The sequence below is a fragment of the Manduca sexta genome, chromosome 1, assembly GCF_014839805.1.
Source record: "Manduca sexta isolate Smith_Timp_Sample1 chromosome 1, JHU_Msex_v1.0, whole genome shotgun sequence".
NCBI lineage: Eukaryota > Metazoa > Arthropoda > Insecta > Lepidoptera > Sphingidae > Manduca > Manduca sexta.
The window spans coordinates 4088836-4107139 of record NC_051115.1 but is presented as its reverse complement, the minus strand read 5'-3'; the positions used below and the strand labels follow the sequence as shown (position 1 = coordinate 4107139).

At 34.6% G+C, this 18304-nt stretch overlaps 1 protein-coding gene across 2 annotated transcripts in view; it reads left to right on the top strand.

Annotated features, from left to right (window-relative positions):
* LOC115454508 (M-phase inducer phosphatase) overlaps window positions 1–18304 on the top strand; it is a 48658-nt gene that overhangs the window by 15645 nt on the left and 14709 nt on the right. The window lies entirely within an intron of this gene.

The following is an 18304-nucleotide window of genomic DNA, read 5'->3' as shown; positions in this document are numbered from 1 at the left end:
TGTATATGATTTTGACATTGCGTTACTAAATGAAACCACATACTCGTCTTCACCTTTGTGACATTGTGCCAAAAATCATTCATTAAAAACTAATATTTTCACCGAAAATCCTGGTTTTTGTTTTCGGATATTTTATCGTTTTGTAGTTTAAGGCGAATATGGTGCGTGTATAAGTGTATTTCTGACTCAAAGTATGTTTTCGCTGCGACGAATTCTCTTAGAGAAGTAGTAGTGGCATTAGGGCGTGTAATATTGATTTTGTTCGAAACTTACACTTTTTTATTTTACATCTACGGCTCAAGTAACTTATTGTAAAGTGTTATTTCTAAGTAGATAAGTATGTGGTTTAATTTAGTAACGCAATGTCAAAATGACCCTGTATTTTGGGAATACTACTTTTATGTCACTTTAATAAACACGATAATTTGTAAAAATGTGTTAATATTTGTTAGAAGGTACGCAGAAGCCGCTCAACGGGCGAATAAAACAGACATGTCCTAGATTTATATATTGGTACTAACCTTAAAAATAATATTTACTTTTATAAGTACTACAAATGTACTGTTTTATTGACGTGCACCTATTATGTTCTATCTCTGCCCCACCTCAGTTTGGTAGAGAATGCCTCTGATCTAGTTTTCTACATGATTTGTATGAACAATAAAATAAAAGTAGATATTATTACAGTACACGGGGACAATTATCCAAGGAAACTTCTTATAAGCAACACGTAAACAATAAACGGTATCGAAGTCAGAGATGCGTGGACATGACAGATGCTCCAAATTCAAAAGGTGTAACGCGATGGGAATTTCTCATACCGTTAGAAAAAATATCACCCCTCAAGGTCATGAACTTAACTGTAATCTACATTTTTTTTCGGTTAGCTTTCTTGGGTACTGGCATAAAAAAAACAAGAGACCATAGATAGAATGTAATTTAAATTTAAAATATTTCTTTATATTTCAAATTTGGAATTGAATTCCCATTCCAAGCGGAGCAATGTGGAAATGTTTTCGAAATTCGAATTTTAGTGTATGTATATTTAGGTATATGCTTGTTATTTTTAAGTTTTTAGATTATGATTATATTTCTACCATTATTTAGTAAATTTGTCGCGATTTACATTTTTTAGTTATATATTCTTTCCTAAGCAATATAAAATTATACGTTTCCATGCGTAATAAGATGAAATTATACGTTATTTATATGCAATAAAGAGATCTCAGGACGCTCGCCTGGTACTAAACACATTAGCAACACTATCTAAAACTATAATACTATTTACTACACACATATTTAAATCAATAAGTTGTGACAATCTATACCCGGTAATTAAATACATGGCAGATGTCCTTCCATGGGAATCTGACCATAACCACATGCTCTAATTCCCACAATAGGATCTGCACCCATTGTACACCAAATGTAAATCTTACCTCGCGCCTAAGGTCATGACCCTTGCGAAATTTCGCATTGTTAACAGCTTCCGTACACAAGGGAACTTCCCATGATTGTCTACTTCGAGACGATTCTCACGATGCTGATTAGATATTGTCCGTGAATATGTCTTTATAGTGTGAAATATGTGTCCCTTTTGTTTATATTATGTTTGCCAGTCTTTTGTAATGGGATATTGTATTTTAAGGTATAACAGTTAAATTAACTCATGATACCGTATATTTCATGTAGTTATTAAGTCGATTATTGATCTGTTTCATTTTTTACTATAGTTATATATTGTTATTATTAACTTAATTAGCGTAATTGGTTTAGCCGTTCTAATTGAAATAAATAAATAAATAAACAGTTTTTCTGTTTTTAAGGAGAAAGGATGAAAATACAATCTGATATTAATGTAATAGAGTGGATGATTGAGAATGCTGATTTTTGGGACTTGCATAATGTACTTCGAAGGGAATATAACTGGAAATTTGTTGGAAAAATCGTGTTTACATCAGTAGTGAAGCATCCATTCCTGTCGGATTTCCTTTATGTAGAATCTAATTATCATTAGAACGATTTGTAGACCACATTTATGCATGTTAGAACTTATATGTTGTGTCGAGTTCCCTTTTAGAAAATTTCCCCTTTGGCCACTAGGTTAAAAAACATTGCTTCATATCCTAAGACTGTCTTCGCGTTTATATTTATTCTAAGGTCACATTTATTTCCCTTACTGCGTTTATGGCGCGAAATTCAGTCACGTCAATATCGACCTAAAATAAACAAAGCAATAAAAAATTATTATAGGAAATAAAGAATGGAATTAAAATTCTAAAACCATACAAGTTTATGTGTGTTATCTAACGCCATCTTTGGTTTACGACTGCCATCCGTTATATCGCGCGTTCTATTTTTAAAACTTAGCATAGACAATACATATCTAAATATGAAACAGCCGTTACATATTGCAGTTTTGTATTTCGAATTAACTTTTCTTCGGATGGATTTCATGAGCGAGTTGCTCATAATTTTGACTTTAGTTATTTAATTCCTTTTATTAAATAATTTTTCACGACATGGGTTTTTTTAGGTTCCTATAATAGTTATTATGGACTATAATTATATTTAGAATTTTAAACACGTATTGCAACCTCAATCTCCAAACTAAAATTCTTAATTCAAAATATTTTGAATTTCGAAACTATTCCAGAATGTTAGCAAACACGTTCCATATTCAAATAGCACGAACCTTATCCCGTGTTTTATGGCGCGAACAGAGTCCGTTGTGGGCGGTTTCAGGGTGACGTCACCTCTAACGGTTGTGCAGTGTTGCCAACACGTGCGTGCTGTGCAAAAAAGTGTGATAGAGTTTTAAATTTATCTTTTTGGTGTATCGAATGAGGTTTTAAATAAAAAGGAACATGGCCTTATATTTACGTAAAAAAACCAAATCGACTTCAATATCTGCATATAGAGTACATAAACAGAAGCTGTTTAAAAATGGGCTCACGGACCAACTAATCTAACTGGGTCGCAGATATTAATGTTCTAACGCGTAAATTATCACAATATGGTCAATTGAGGTCACATGAGTTTTGTGAGGAACAAAGACTGGCTGTATGGTTATGGTGGCCTTTGCGTTTATGTTTATATTTGAATTTAGAATACATTGTCTTTGTGTTTTAAATTAAAACTTTTAATCAGGTGATTCTTATTTCGTTATTGACGGTGTTTCTTTTTTGAGTTATTTATTTGAATTTCGAACAGTTTCAGTTGTAATGATTAGAATACCTAATTATTATTGTGTGTAAATTTATTGTTTATAGTGATAAATTAAGCTTTGATAACCTTTCATTGTTCACAGAAAACGGTTTATTTTTAAAATCTAACGAATTGATGCAATATTGTTTTTTTAACCTTGTCAATGCTTTATATGGATATATATGAAACGGAATGTTCTTTTTTCAATTTATGTTTTTTATTGATATTTTTTTCTTTTTCAACCACCGATTGCGAGGTTTATTTTTTTTTTGTTATTTAAAGTAACAGTAAGTTAAACAATAATCATACAAATAACTAGTCATTAGTTAACATCCTGTTGTCGGTTCGTTTGAACTAATTTAACTCAACTGACGTCTCGCGACACGCGACGCTATAGTCGATTCCTTGAGATTTTGTAAAATTATGTTTTTCTGCCAGCAATAAATAAAATTCGCATATTTTCTGGTAATATTTTTTTTTAGTATTAATATCTAAGGACGCTGTGACATATTGTTACACGGCTATTCAAATAAGACAGCGACTTATTACCAATTCATAACTTTAAGAGCCAAAATTTGGCCCATCGACATATATATATGTACTACGTACTAGATTTGGCGTTCCGAACATTCACTGTGTTCAAGTGAATTGAACTGCAATCCATTCAAACTGACTATGTATGGTCAATATTGACAGCTTGTGGTTGTGTACGGAGTGGCGCTCATGACATAAGAACTCGAGTGTAAGTGTAAATCTGGATTTGAATAAAAAATATTAGTCGAATAAGTAACAATAAATGTTGTTCAAGTGAATAAATAGGTTACAAGTGACGTTTTGGTCGCCATTTTACTTTAGATTTTGAAATAGTTTATATCGTTCGTGTTTATAGAATATACGTCAATGGTTGGTGTTGTAGCATATGATTCACGAACGAAGCAACGTACTGGTGACTGTATGTGAGAAATCCGTTACTCTTGATAGCCTGTTGCGCTCGCCTTGACCCGTTTTGGTTCGTGTTATTGTTTATATGTATAACGCCTTCACACTGATACGGCCCGACTTCAAACTTGGGAAGAATGTATGTCGGTTTTATGTTCTTCGCTGTTAACCAATCTTAATTGGAAATCGACAAACATGCAGTCAGCCTGCGGACTGCCGAGACGAATGTCCGCAGGTTCTAATCCCAAGCACACCTCTGACATTTCTAAAAAATTGTGTGTTATTTGTGAATTATCGCTTGCTTTAACGGTGAAGGAAAACATGGTGAGGAAACCTGCATACCTGAGAAGTTCTCTATAGGGATGAGGGTGTGTGAAGTCTCCCCGCACTACAGCGTGGTGGACTAAGGCCTAATCCCTCTCAGTAGTAGAGGATGCCCGTGCCCAACAGTATATAATACAGGGCTGATATTATTATAAAAGTGCAGTTACAAAAGGAGGTCCTAGGACCTTAGACGCATTCCTTCTCTGCTATCTGCATTCGGAGTATAACTGGAACACATTTCTGAAGGTCCAAAACCATGCTTTCTAATCCCCATGGCTTTCCCTAAAGCTGTTGTTCATTCGTTGCCATTTTAGCTCAGATATTGAAATAGTTTATATGGACGTTCGCGTCTATAGAATATACGTCAATGGCTGACCTTGTACGTTTGTAAGACATTGTGAGTGACCGCGGCGGAAGTACTCGTAGGATTCAAGCTTCGGTGACTCCTGCCCTATCGAGTTTTGGGACTTACGGAAACATGGTTGAAGTATACAGTGGTTTTACATGGTCTGGAAATTGTCGCCAGTGGTAATGCGCGAAATAATTAATTGATTCTAATTCACGAAATATATTATTTGCACTTTATATTTCGGAAATCAGTTTCCAAGAGAAGGACCTCAGGTGTTTTTTTTTCAAAATCAGTAAGGTATAAAGTAGGCATGGTGTATAAAGAAAAACCTTTTTTGTTTAAACAACTTTAATAAAAATACATTTCAAATATCATACAAGTGAAACCATAAATTTTTCGGTAATATCTACTTCACGGACTTTTACATATCACTAGGCTTTGTTAAAACACTTTGTGAAATACCTGATATACTGAGATAAAAACTGCATTATAATAATGATTACAGGTTAATCCAGAAAATAATCTTTACCACAGTGTAAAATATAAAATTAATATCTCGATTGTCTTATCGTCTTTGCGTGTGAGAGTCGCCATTTCCACTGAAAATGTTTACAAACTAGTTTACATTTGGTTTTATATAAATAAAGCAATTAGCTTAGAATTGAATTATTATCCAACTGCTATTGAAGGTGTGTGAAGTCTACCAATCCGCACTAGGCCAGCATGGTGAACTAAGGCTTAATACCCCTCAGTAGTAGAGGAGGCCCGTGCAGCAGTGGGACAGTATATAATACAGGGCTGATATTAATTTAATTTTCCTGGTGCGAATGTTAGCCTAGGACATTGATTTATGTTTCCAATTTTTTTTCATATCTATCCAGCGCAGTGTCGGCCTGCGATATTATATATGTGGATGTTAAATTTCAATACCCAGTAATTCAAACTAGTACTCAATAGAGGTAGAATTAGAGTACTAGGCATTATATTTCAAAATTTGGGTGGTAAATGTAAAATAATATTTCAATGCACTTTACAATTGAGTTGGTTCGGTTTGGTCGGACGCCATATGTCGCGGGCGGGCGACCCGGGCGGTCTTCCATTAAATCAAAACGGAAAACGCTAAGGAAACACTTTTACGGCTTTTTGTAACGGAAAATGATGACGGAAGTTGCGGCTTGGGTGACCACTGCCTTTAATATAAAAAAAAAAAACTGATAAAATCGGCAGTCAGAAAGGAGGTTTAAACACATAAAATCGAAAAAGAGGTTGTAGTCATTTAATTTAAATCTATGTGGGTTTTTAAATAAAGAACGATTTATTTTTAAAATGTTTGCTTGGAATAATTTTTGTCAAATCAAAACTTAGATTATTTTAATATTTATTAATAATAAAAGTCTGAATGCTGACTCCTATAGAGAAAAGGAACTTTGAAAATAATCATTTTTCTATGGCTGCATTAGGCTGTAATGTAATTGATTGAAACCATAATATTTAATGGCGAACGCAATCAACGGACCATAGACAGCGAGTGACATGTTTCACCCTCGCACGCACACAATAGGCCAGCATCGATCGGTAACGGTTTCGACGATGCAATGTTTTGCTTTTTTTATCGCACAGATCATTTTTTTGGCAAAGGAAACTTTTGAATCTATTTGCATACTTATATTATTAACATTTAAAAATTATGAAGTTAATTTCATAAAATTTATATTCGATAATCTATATCTTTAAATTTTCCTAGAGGTAACTAAGTTAGGCCTTTTTCACTATTGGCTATTCTCTAGAGAGGGTGTAAAACAAATTTTTAAATTCTAGACTCAAAATGAAGTGCCTAGCGTTTGGTATGGATCAGGTCTGATTTTTAAATTGTCGCTCGCTTTAGCGGCAGAGGAAAACATCGCAACCTGAGTATTCTCCATAAGAATTTTGAAGGTATGTGAAGTCTTGCATTGCAGCGTGGTGAACTAAGGCCTAACCCGTCTCAGTAGAGACCTGTGCTCAGCAGCGGGTATACAATACAGGGGCTTAATTCTCCATATCACAATTATTGACAGTTCGTAACAATCACGCAACGCATTCACGTTTAAGACAAAAGAACTTGGCATACGGACTACCATTCCACGTTAATTTTACACTGTCAAAGAATAAAAAGTAGAGGCAGTTATAGCCTACTTGATTGTGGAACGGACCACCGAGACGAATGTCCGCAGGTTCAAATCCCAAGGGCACACACCTCTGACTTTTCTAAAAAAAAGGATGTGTGTATTCTTTGTTAATTATCGCTTGCTTTAACGGTGAAGGAAAACATCGTGAGGAAACCTGCACATCTGAGAAGTTCTCTATAGGAATTTCGAAGGTGTGTGAAGTCTACCAAACCACACTAGGCCAGCGTGGTGGACTAAGGCCTAATCCCTCTCAGTAGTAGAGGAGGCCCGTGCTCAGCAGTGGGCAAGTATATAATACAGGGCTGATATTATTATTATATAAAAAATAAAACCTCTGGCTGGTTGTTTTTATAGGCTCGAGATATCTTGCAATAGTTCTGTCGTAGTTCTATTGGCCAGTTTTTTTTTGCCAACCTTGATCGGCTAGGGGGAATTGCAGATGTTCCTTAGATAAGATATGGGGTTTATTGATTCCAAATCGAAAATTGTGTTAGTTAATTTGAAATACGAATGTAATTTTAACTTTGACATGTTTATTTCGATGTGGAATTGAAAATATATTGGAAGATATAGGAGTGATATTTTAATGTGTTTTTAAAATACTAGGGTATAATAAATCATGAATAGGTTACAGCTTTCAATAAAAACTAGCTTGTAAATATCAAGGAGTCCATAATTCATGTAAAACGTTTTTACTATGAGGTTAAAACAACGAGATTATCAAAAATTGTACAGTGAAACAATATTTATTATACCAGGATATCATAATCAGTTCTAGTTATATTACTTTTTATCAAAAAAGTGTAACAAATCCCCGTTTGAAGTACTAGGGCATGATGAATTAAAAGAGATCAAATTCAAAAACAGAAGTCGTGGTTGATCGAATCAGTTTCCGTCAGCTATTAAAACTATATCCAAGATTTCGCGCCATTTCGACACGCGACGGTTATCGAGTCTACAAGACAGTTCCATTTATGAATAAAAAATGTAATGGCTTTTTTAATCGACCGGATACGGAAGCGCACGTGCGCGACTCATCCCATTCACTTTCGATCAATGAATGGAGTTTGTTTTGATAAAAAGTCTGTATTATTATTTATTTCTTTAGAATAGTGTACTTATAGAATATACGTGTTGTTATTATGGCTTTAGTGATTTCAGCTGTGTACTTCTAGGTAAAATATACCTTAAATCTTAGACAAAATAATTAAATTACTCTGAAAAGTCGTCTACTTGTAAATGTTTGTCAAATTAGTTAAACAGTTCCGATAATGCTTAAAAAAGTATATATCAGTCTACTTATAAACTTGTTTTAGCGTTAAGGTGGTTAAGGTTATAGCTTAAGGTCCATTTTCATACATTTTGTTTCACCTTTAATCTGGGTAACTAAACAAGTATTGACAAGTAAAGAATTTAAATTCACGTCTAGTTAGTGATTAGTTCTCGCAGTTGAAAGAAAAACGTAAAAATAATTAATATGCATGGATATTTCGGCCTTTAAAATTTAATATGACGAAATTATTAATATATTAGTTACCCAGATTAAAGGTGAAACAAAATGTATGAAAAATGGACCTTAAGCTATAACCTTAAGTATTGCTTAAATAGCTGTCAAAATCACCGGTTCCTAATTTAAACCTAAGACGCAAAATGGCGGCTTGACTTACAGCTGATCGAGAAATGTTTTAACTAAGCATAGCTTTGCGCAATTTTATAAATAAAACTGTATGTTCGGTAGTCTACCGTGTGAATTCAAACATAGAATTTATTTCAAATATAGAATCTGTATCTCCCGCCAAAAAGAACCGTTGCAATTCACACAACAATACCGTAAATTGGCACCCTTATCATTGACCCTTGGTAACGTCTTCAATATCCGGATAAATGGACATCTTACAATAATCTCAAGGTGCCAGAACAGCTGTAAATGCATCTGCGTGCACTTGTTGCGTTTTATTGTTACGCGAGCAGCTGTGCCTCCCGCGCACGCGCCAAATCTTTTTCTTACCTTTGACCCGAGGGCTATATTGTACTAAAAAGTATTGTTACAGTAACGGTTGTATCTAATACAGTTCAGGGAAGATTGTGTATAAAAACATTTTGAGGTTATGTGGGTGGCGCGCGTCAATTTAAAAAGTAAATATGGGTTTATGTTTGATTTAGAGTCTAAAGAAAGGGCTTACATACGCTTTTATTTCCGATGGTTACTATTGGGTCCACTTTTCGCCGCACACAGTGATTGTGTATTTCCATCAAAATTAGTACATAGTTTTCCGCGTTTACTTCTAAAAACTTTAACGAACATACGAATTTTTAGGAATAAGATTTGACGCGATCTTTTCCGACCAGTCGTAGTAGGGGTCATAATAAAGGTTGAACTCGACTTGATATAATGGTAGGGGACACGTAGTGCGCCCTCGGTGCATACTGCATCGTTATAACGGTTTCTGATAACGTTTTTTTTGCTATTTTTAACGGTTATTCCGTTATGATTTGATCGATTAGATTTTGATGTTAAATTTTCTTAAACATCTCACTTTTTAATTATGAAAACTAGGAATTCTAGACTTCTCCCATTGAGGAAAAAAAAATATAGATATGTATTTTGAATTTAGAACGAAAACTTTTATATGAACAGAATTAAAAACTGAATAAATATCTACCTTACGTATACAATCGAGTCTTAATTGAGTTAAAATAATATAATTTGTATCATTAATTCATACCTTCACAATATTCCAATTAACGAACATTTAATAGATAAATGCCAATTAACCAAGAATATAAATAAACAACAACAATAGTTCTAATTAAACTCATAGTTAAGTTAACAATAGCTAAACAAGGAAACACAACTAATAATAACTAACTAGGGCAAATGGTCGATTTATACGCTTACCCTAAAATACATTATACTGGTGGTACGTCTCTCATATGTGAGAGTCCGCCTGGGTAGGTACCAATGCAATGTCTATTTCTGCTAAGCAGTGTGTAGTCACTGTTGTGTTCCGGTTTAAAGGATATTAACTACTGGACATGAGACTTAAAATCTCATGTCTCAGACGAGAGCAGTGGAATACCAAACTTTGTAATTCAAGGTGTTACTGTTTGTACTGTTTATGGATCGTATCTACTATCAGGCGAACGGCAAGCTCGTCTCGTCAATTGTGGTCATGAGATTTGTTGAACCACAAAGGCTTAGAAACATCTGAAGTAAAAAAAAAACACGATAAAATCCGAAACTCAATTGTATTTTTATATATTTGCCATAAATCTCAATATTTATCTGAAAGAAGTGCAAAATGACGTCTGCAAAGTAAAGGTGTTGAGACATAGGATGTTAGTAGGTACCAAATTTAAATGAAATAGTCACAGGAAAACAAACCAATAATGGTAAACAGGACGGCGCGGCGTGCCGCGTTCCCAAAATAGTTTGCATGTGGCGAATACTTTTTGCGAACCGTGAAATGACATTTCCTGCTAAACACCTGCACTATGGATTTATCCTTGATATTTGCGGCCCTCGTGGTTCTATATGTATAAATAAAAAAAAATGGTTTATTGGTAGCAATAATTAAACGTCATGAAAAAAAATATTAAAAAAATAAAAAGTTATGTTATTTCATTAAAAAAATATAAAATAATATTCATTTTGGTATAATGTATACAACAATTGCCATAAAAAAAAATACATTCATTGATAAATTACTAACTAAACGATTAACAGAAAAGTATAATTGGGATATTTGCTAGAAATATTCGTTATTGTTGATTTTGGGCAGTATATTTATTTATTTTTTATTTATTTATCAAATTTACCAAAAATACAATTTTCCTTATGAACTAAGACAAATAACTCTTAGGTGGTAACATTCTAATAATATTAAATTGAGATCATAGGACAAAAACAATACCTCGGTCCCTACACTAGGCACAGCCTGTATCGTAGGCGACCGATTTACATACCGTGTTACACATTATAATAAAATAAAGTAAATTGCGAAACATCAATGCAAGGTTTTATAAATTTGGGTCTGAGTGTGTGGGTGTATAATACGTGTAGTTGAATGAGGGTACACGTATTGAAGTGTCTGTGTCATGTGTGTGTGTGTGTGTGTGTGTGTGTGTGTGTGTGTGTGTGTGTGTGTGTGTGTGTGTGTGTGTGTGTGTGTGTGTGTATTATGACTGTTTAGTATGAGTATAATTGTATGTGTGTTGTGCGTATGAGTTATAGTATGCTACTGGGCTACTTTAAGTAGTGCTTCAATGTCGTTATATTCGAGGGAACATAACCACTTCTGAACCTTAAATTTCATTTCTCTGACTGAACAATGTTTAATTATACAATTTGCGTTACCGTTTACTTTATTATAAATATGGGGATGAAGAAAGACACTGAATCTTCTTGCAAAAGATGTGTTTACTTTTGATGTGGGTAGTTTATATATACGATCGAGTAACATGTTTTTATGTTTAGGCGAATCTAAGATGGTACGATGCGTATTTAGCATAACTCTCAGGATAAATAGACTACGGACTGAAAGAACTTGAGTTTCTTTATAAAGACTAGTAGTTGGATACAATATAGGCTTTTCAAAGATCACTTTGAGCACCGATCTTTGTGCTCTCTCTAGTAACATCATATATGACGCCGCTGTACCACCCCAAACTATAATACAATACGATATTACAGATTGACAGATTGCATAATAAACAGTTTTAAGTAGTTCAGTGGAAGCTGAAGTGCGTAAGTTTTTAAAAATGTATATGAGTTTTCGAACTCTATTTGCTGACGTGATCAGGTGCTCTTTAAAATTCAGTTTTTCGTCAATAAGTACACCAAGGTACTTAATACTGTGAGATTTGCTGATAGTTTTACAGGTGCAGTGTAATGAATTAGGACAGGTATGAATTTGAATATTCATGTTGGACGGTGGGGCCGAAACTTTAGTTTTGTGAAAACATATATAGGTTGTTTTTGATAAATTGAGTGTCAATAAATTGTTTTGTAGCCAAATGGCAATGTTTTTCATTCCTCTTTCGGCTACATCAAAAACTTCCGACCAAGTATTTGCATGAAAAATAACTGCCGTATCGTCTGCGTAACATATGATATCAGAATTACTTATATTGGTTTTAATGTCATTTATGTATAAAATAAATAATATAGGACCTAATATGCTTCCCTGTGGAACGCCGAATTCTAAGCTACATGGATTGCTTTTATCTTGATTAATTTTAATACATTGTTTCCGATTAATTAAATAGCTACGAAACCAATTCAGGCAAATACCTCTAATACCTAGGAGTTCCAACTTTCGTAACAAAATAGGAATACAAACCGTATCAAAAGCTTTGCTTTAAGTCAAGGAAAACGCCTATACAAGCTTGTTTTTGTCTAACTGTTCTACAATAATTTTAGTCGTTAAGTCAACTGCGTTTTCCGTTGATTTGTTTACTCGAAAACCAAATTGCCTTTCTGATAGTATATTGTGTTCGTCAAGAAATTTAATCAGGCGTTTATGCATTAATTTCTCTAAAATTTTAGAAAAAGACCCTAAAAGTGATATTGGACGATAATTACTAGGTTCAGACTTGTCCCCTGATTTATGGATAGGAGTAACTGCTGCCATTTTCCAGGCAGATGGAAAAATACCCTGTGATAAACTAAGGTTACAAATAAATGTTAAGGGCATAATTATGTGGTTTTGAATGGAGTATAACAAACGGTTTGAGATACCATCCAGGCCTGGGGCACTGGATGGTTTCAAACTTCTACTATCAAGGATTTAATCTCTTCTTCGTCAGTGGGATCAAGAAATAAAGATTGTAAGGGTGTATTGTCTATTGCTACTTTGCGGGCAAGTGAGTCCTGGGTTTCGTTAGAAGTTGACAGTATATTATTTGCTAATTGTTTTCCAACACTAGAAAAATAATTGTTACAGTAATCTAAAGATTTTATTACAGAATCTTTTGTTTGTGTGAGCTCCAATGGTACTTGTTTAGTGATCTTTGTATGTGTAATATTTTTAATGGTATCCCAGAGCTGTTTTGGACAATGTTTACTCTCCTCTAGTTTATTTGTATCATAATTTTGTTTTAATTTACGAATAATGTTACCGTAGAAATTTCTGTAGCGGGTGTAAATGAGCTTAATGGTCTCATCCTTTGGGTTCTTGCGAACCCTAGAATGTAGGAGGTCTTTGTGTTTAGAACACCTAATTAGACCAGGAGTCATCCAAGGTTCGATGGTAAATTTTGAGCGACTTACTAGTTTTTTTACTGTGTTTTTACTCAGTATATCAGCGATAATAAATTCAAACTCAGCAACAGCTTCGTCGATTGTACTTTTATTGATGACCACGTTCCAGTTAACCTGGCTTAATTCAGCATTAACCGAATCGTAATCAATTTTGGATATCAATCTTCGTTTACTGGAATATTTATTTATTTTAGTAACTACCCCTGCTATAACAATGTCATGATCTGTTATATCTGTATTACACACAACTGATTGCGTTTCGAACTTTGACGTAACATGAATATGATCTAAACATGCGTTACCACGTGTGGGCATATTAACTATTGGTTTAAGGTTCAGTTCAGCCAGTAGACACAGATAGTTTGCACTTGTATTTATATCCGAGTCATTTTCTAAATAGGTGTTTATATTCATATCACCAGCCACAATTACACATTTAGTGTCTTTAATCATTTGAACAGTGCAAGACAGGGAATTTAGAAAGGGCGAGGTGTCAACGAAGGATGGAGAGCGATATATTCCTAGTACGGTTATATCGTTTCGTATAGAAATTTGAAGGCAATTTGCTTCTTCGATCAAAGGTTCAGTGACCTGTGCCGACCACTGGTTGTTAACATATGCGACAACCCCACCAGCTCTATTTATGTATTTTGTTGTCCTATAGTTATTGTATCCTTTTAGCTGTGGAATAATGGAACTATCATTTATCCAACACTCCGTCAAAATAATAATATCAAATGACATGCGGAGTCTCACAAGTGTGGTTAGAAACGCATTAAAATTATGTTGTAAACTTCTGATATTTAAAGTCAAAATCTTAGTATTATATTTATGCGAAAACATTGCGCTGCAAGATTCAGGGTTACTTACTATATGGCACGGCATTACAGACGAATCGAGTTCTCCTAGTATATCGTAATTAGCCATTATTTATTATTTTATTTGTATAAAAGTACATATATTCCGAAAAAAGTAAGTATGCTTGCCAAAAGTAACCCGAGAAGGCACAACGCAAAATTTTAAATTGATCGGTCTCATTATTATAAGGATCGATTTCATGGATTTCGTTAACCTCAGTAGCTTTTTTATTCATTGTGTATGTTTTTATTTGGTGTGTATTGGTATGTATGTTTTGTGTATTCAGTGTGTAAGTGTATAGTGTAAAAATATGAAAATATAAAATAAAATTAAACTTGTTATAAAATAGGCAAAAAATTAAACAAAAATATAAATAGAACAATCTAAAACAAGGTTGTGCTATATAACATACTGACAGTTTACTCCTGGGCATGCAGATATAATTTAGAAGTTTTTGGCTCGCTTTGGAGAACTTTATCGATGTCTTCCTTTGATTTGATGTGATAAACATCCGAGCCTTTGCCATCGTGTTTCTTGACGAAAATGGATCCGCCCTTTGTCCAGCAGTATTTGAATCCAGCTTCTTTACAACGAGTTCTACATTCACGAAATAAAATCCTGTTGGCTCGAGTTAATCTTTCATTGAAATAAATGTTGGTGGTTATGCCTTCTATGTTAAGGTCATCCGTAGTTAGCCGTCGTGACTTAGCTGACTTGTAGAATAAGTCTCTTGCATTTCGGCGAGAAAATCGGACTACCAGCGGTCGTGGAGTTTTCATTGTTGCATTTTGACGTGGACCTACGCGGTTTACATAATCAATGTCAGAGTCGGATAGATGCGAACCCACTTTAGCGGCTATAATTTTCATTAAGTGTTGGGGGTTCTCATGTGCTGCTTCTGTGATACCGAGTATTTCAATTTCATTAGACATCATTGATTGGGTAATAGAGTTAATTTGGTTCTGTAGTATACAATTTTCATTCATTAGGTCTACAATCTTGTTAGATTTTTCTTCAGCTGCTGTCAGTCTGCATTCCTGAGAGGAGAGCGTAGATGATAATTCCTCAATCCTGCTTTCACACCGTCTCAAGGCAGTAATGGCTACATCAAATTCTGTTTTCAAGGATGCTATTTCAAGACGCAACAAACGTATTTCATCCGTCAGTTTACATAGAGGCGAATCGATGTCTTTGTGCGATGTAGTATCGGACTTACTGATGGGGTTTTCAATATCAGAGCTATTTCTTTTCGACAGACATACACAATCAGGACACTTCCATATTTTCCTTATGTCACTGCTCACATTTGGGATGTTGACACAGAGAAGATGATATCTTTTGTTACAATTTAACTTTGTGCAACAGACGAATTTTCTGTCGGTGATTATATTTGTACATGTCGCGCAGCAGTTACCTTGTTTAGGACTCATATTAAGTAAACGCTTTCTATAAATCACAATCAATTGTATTAAAAATGCTCTGTTCAATCTGGCAACGTGGCACGGGGTTAGCTTAATGGGCAGAACTTAGGCGAAAGAAATGTACTGTACAGAGCGGCAACGCGGCATGGATTGAGCGTGGAATTTGGCAACGCACCCAACGCTTAGATAGCACGAGTTGTCGTAGGTCAGTAAATTAATTATTTTGAATTGTTATATTCTCGTATTATCACTTTTTAAAACACTATTTATCACCTCTGTTTTTATATTTCACTTCTGCAATGTTTATAAGTTGTAATGTAATAAAAATATAGTACTGTTATTAGCTTTATCCACTATTTCAACAATAAAATTACGGAGCGTATGCAAATAGATGTGCTTGCATTGACGGTTCGCATTGAAATTGATATCATCAGACAAGACAAGTATACGGTTTCATTTATTAAGGCAATCCCAAAACTGTTTGGAATAACTGTAGCAGCCTCGTAACTGGCGCAAATAGGGACATAATCGGTTCACTCGTCATTTTAATTTTTTTAAACTGGTAGTGAAAGAGTATTCATGGTAACTCCGATCTGAACCTTGGACGTTGAAAGAAAGTTCGTTGCGTCAAACTAGTTTGTGCATCCATTGTGCCGTGAGTGACAGGTCGAGGGTCAAAAGGGTTTATCACATATCTTTAAGATTTGGTTCTTTCCAGTGTATCTTACATACATACATACATACATAACATCACGCATTTATCCCCGAAGGGGTATGCAGAGGCGCAACTAGGGCACCCACTTTTCGCCAAGTATGTTCCGTCCCATGATGTGATAGGGGGCGAGCCTATCGCCATATCGGGCACTAATTCCAGACTCCGGGTTGATACTGAGCAGAAAAACCCAAATATCACTTTGCCCGACCCGGGATTCGAACCCAGGACCTCAGAGCGCTATTGTACTGGACATGCAATACAACTACGCCACCGAGGCAGTCGGCAGTATATCTTATGTTTGCGATTTTAAGACATGGTAATGAAACTAGTTTTTGGAAGACCTATACCTCAATTTCTCCCTTGACCGTAAAATAAGTGGCTAATTATAATATAAAAACCACAATAAATCCCGAAAAATAATTTCATTTCGATCCAGTATTCAAAATAGTATCTTGAAGATTTGCAGAAGACTTTGGCTAGCAATTTTTACTAAAATCACAACCTGACATGCAAATGAAGACAGACATGCGACAGTGCATTTTTTTTCTTTGAATGACTAGACGAGCTTGTCGTACGCCTGATGATAAGCGATACGATCCATAAACAGTAGAAACACCAACACCTTGCATTACAAAGTGTTTGGTATTCCACTGCGCTCGTCTGAGACATGAGATGTTAAGCCCTAATGTCCAGTTACACTGGCTACAATTTATATTGAAAAAGCAATAAACCCCACGTAGGATCTGACGTAGCTGCCGTGAAGTGTTACACCTCTGCCTACCCTGAAATCCGTGATGATAAACGTGCAAACTGTTCCTCAGATTTCGTCTGTAAAGCCCAAAAAAAATCCAGAAACCGTTCTTAACTTTCACCCCAATCGTCCCTTAACCGTTAAAAGACCCCTGATAAGCGAGTGCAATGCTCTGTGTAAGAGGGTTGTTTTCAATGGGCAGGGTGATGTCGTGGGTATGAGAGGAGCGGGTAGCGGGCAAACAGCTTTTTACGAACAGTTAAATACATTTTTTTTTGTATTTTATTTTACTAGCAAATTGTCGCATGGGCTATAGAGTTTGACTGATCATCTTTGACTATAATATTTCAAAAAGGCTTGTCATTCATTTTTGCGTTAACTCTTAGCAAGTTGTATAATTTAAGCACTAATTTGATTTTTATTTTTATTTGACTGTCTCACTATGAATCCACGTCGAATTCACATATAGTAGATGTCAACAAATTGATTGTACATCATACCTTTTATTATAGCATGTAATATACAAATGGTAATAAAACAAATCTATTAAGTTTACAAAAAGATAACCTCTAATTTCAATTACTCGCCTTTCACACTGTAACCTCTGGCTTAAGATCTGCAACTTATCGGGGCCGTTATGACGTCATACATAAACAGTATTTTGAATTTGGAATTTTGGGAAACTGAAGATGATGTTCTTTTGCCTCTATAATTTTTTTTTTCTATTTCTAGCTATGTGCTATTGAATAATTCTGCCAACGTCAAGTGAGGTTGGAGTGAGGGAAATATTCGGTAAACTAAGCTTTAAAACTACTTTGTAATCTCCGATGAGTTTTTAGATTTTCAATTGATTAGTATTGGTGTAAAACATTCATGAAATAACGTCATTAGATTTAAATACTAGCTCAAAGATGTAGTAAGTAGTTCGTATCATAAGATTTCATTGGCCTATGGAAAAATTAATATCTCTATACAAATATGTGACGTGCAAAACGTTTATAAACGCATTCTCAAAACAACAGTAGCTTAACCTGAACTTCGAAATTATTCATTTGTTTTTTTATTAATTTTCGGGTAACAAACAGAACAATATTTGCCTTAAAATAAATTAACACTAAATATAATACAACCCAGTAGTTTCCGCAGTAAGGTGGTACATACATGTTAAGTTAATAAAGTAAATAAGCACTGAGAAGAAAACATAAAAAAAAAACAAAAGAAAGCGTCTGGAATATTACATAATATCAATTTAAACCAAATGACGTCATGCCAATAGTTAAGAGCCAGATCTTAATAATGCCATTACATAT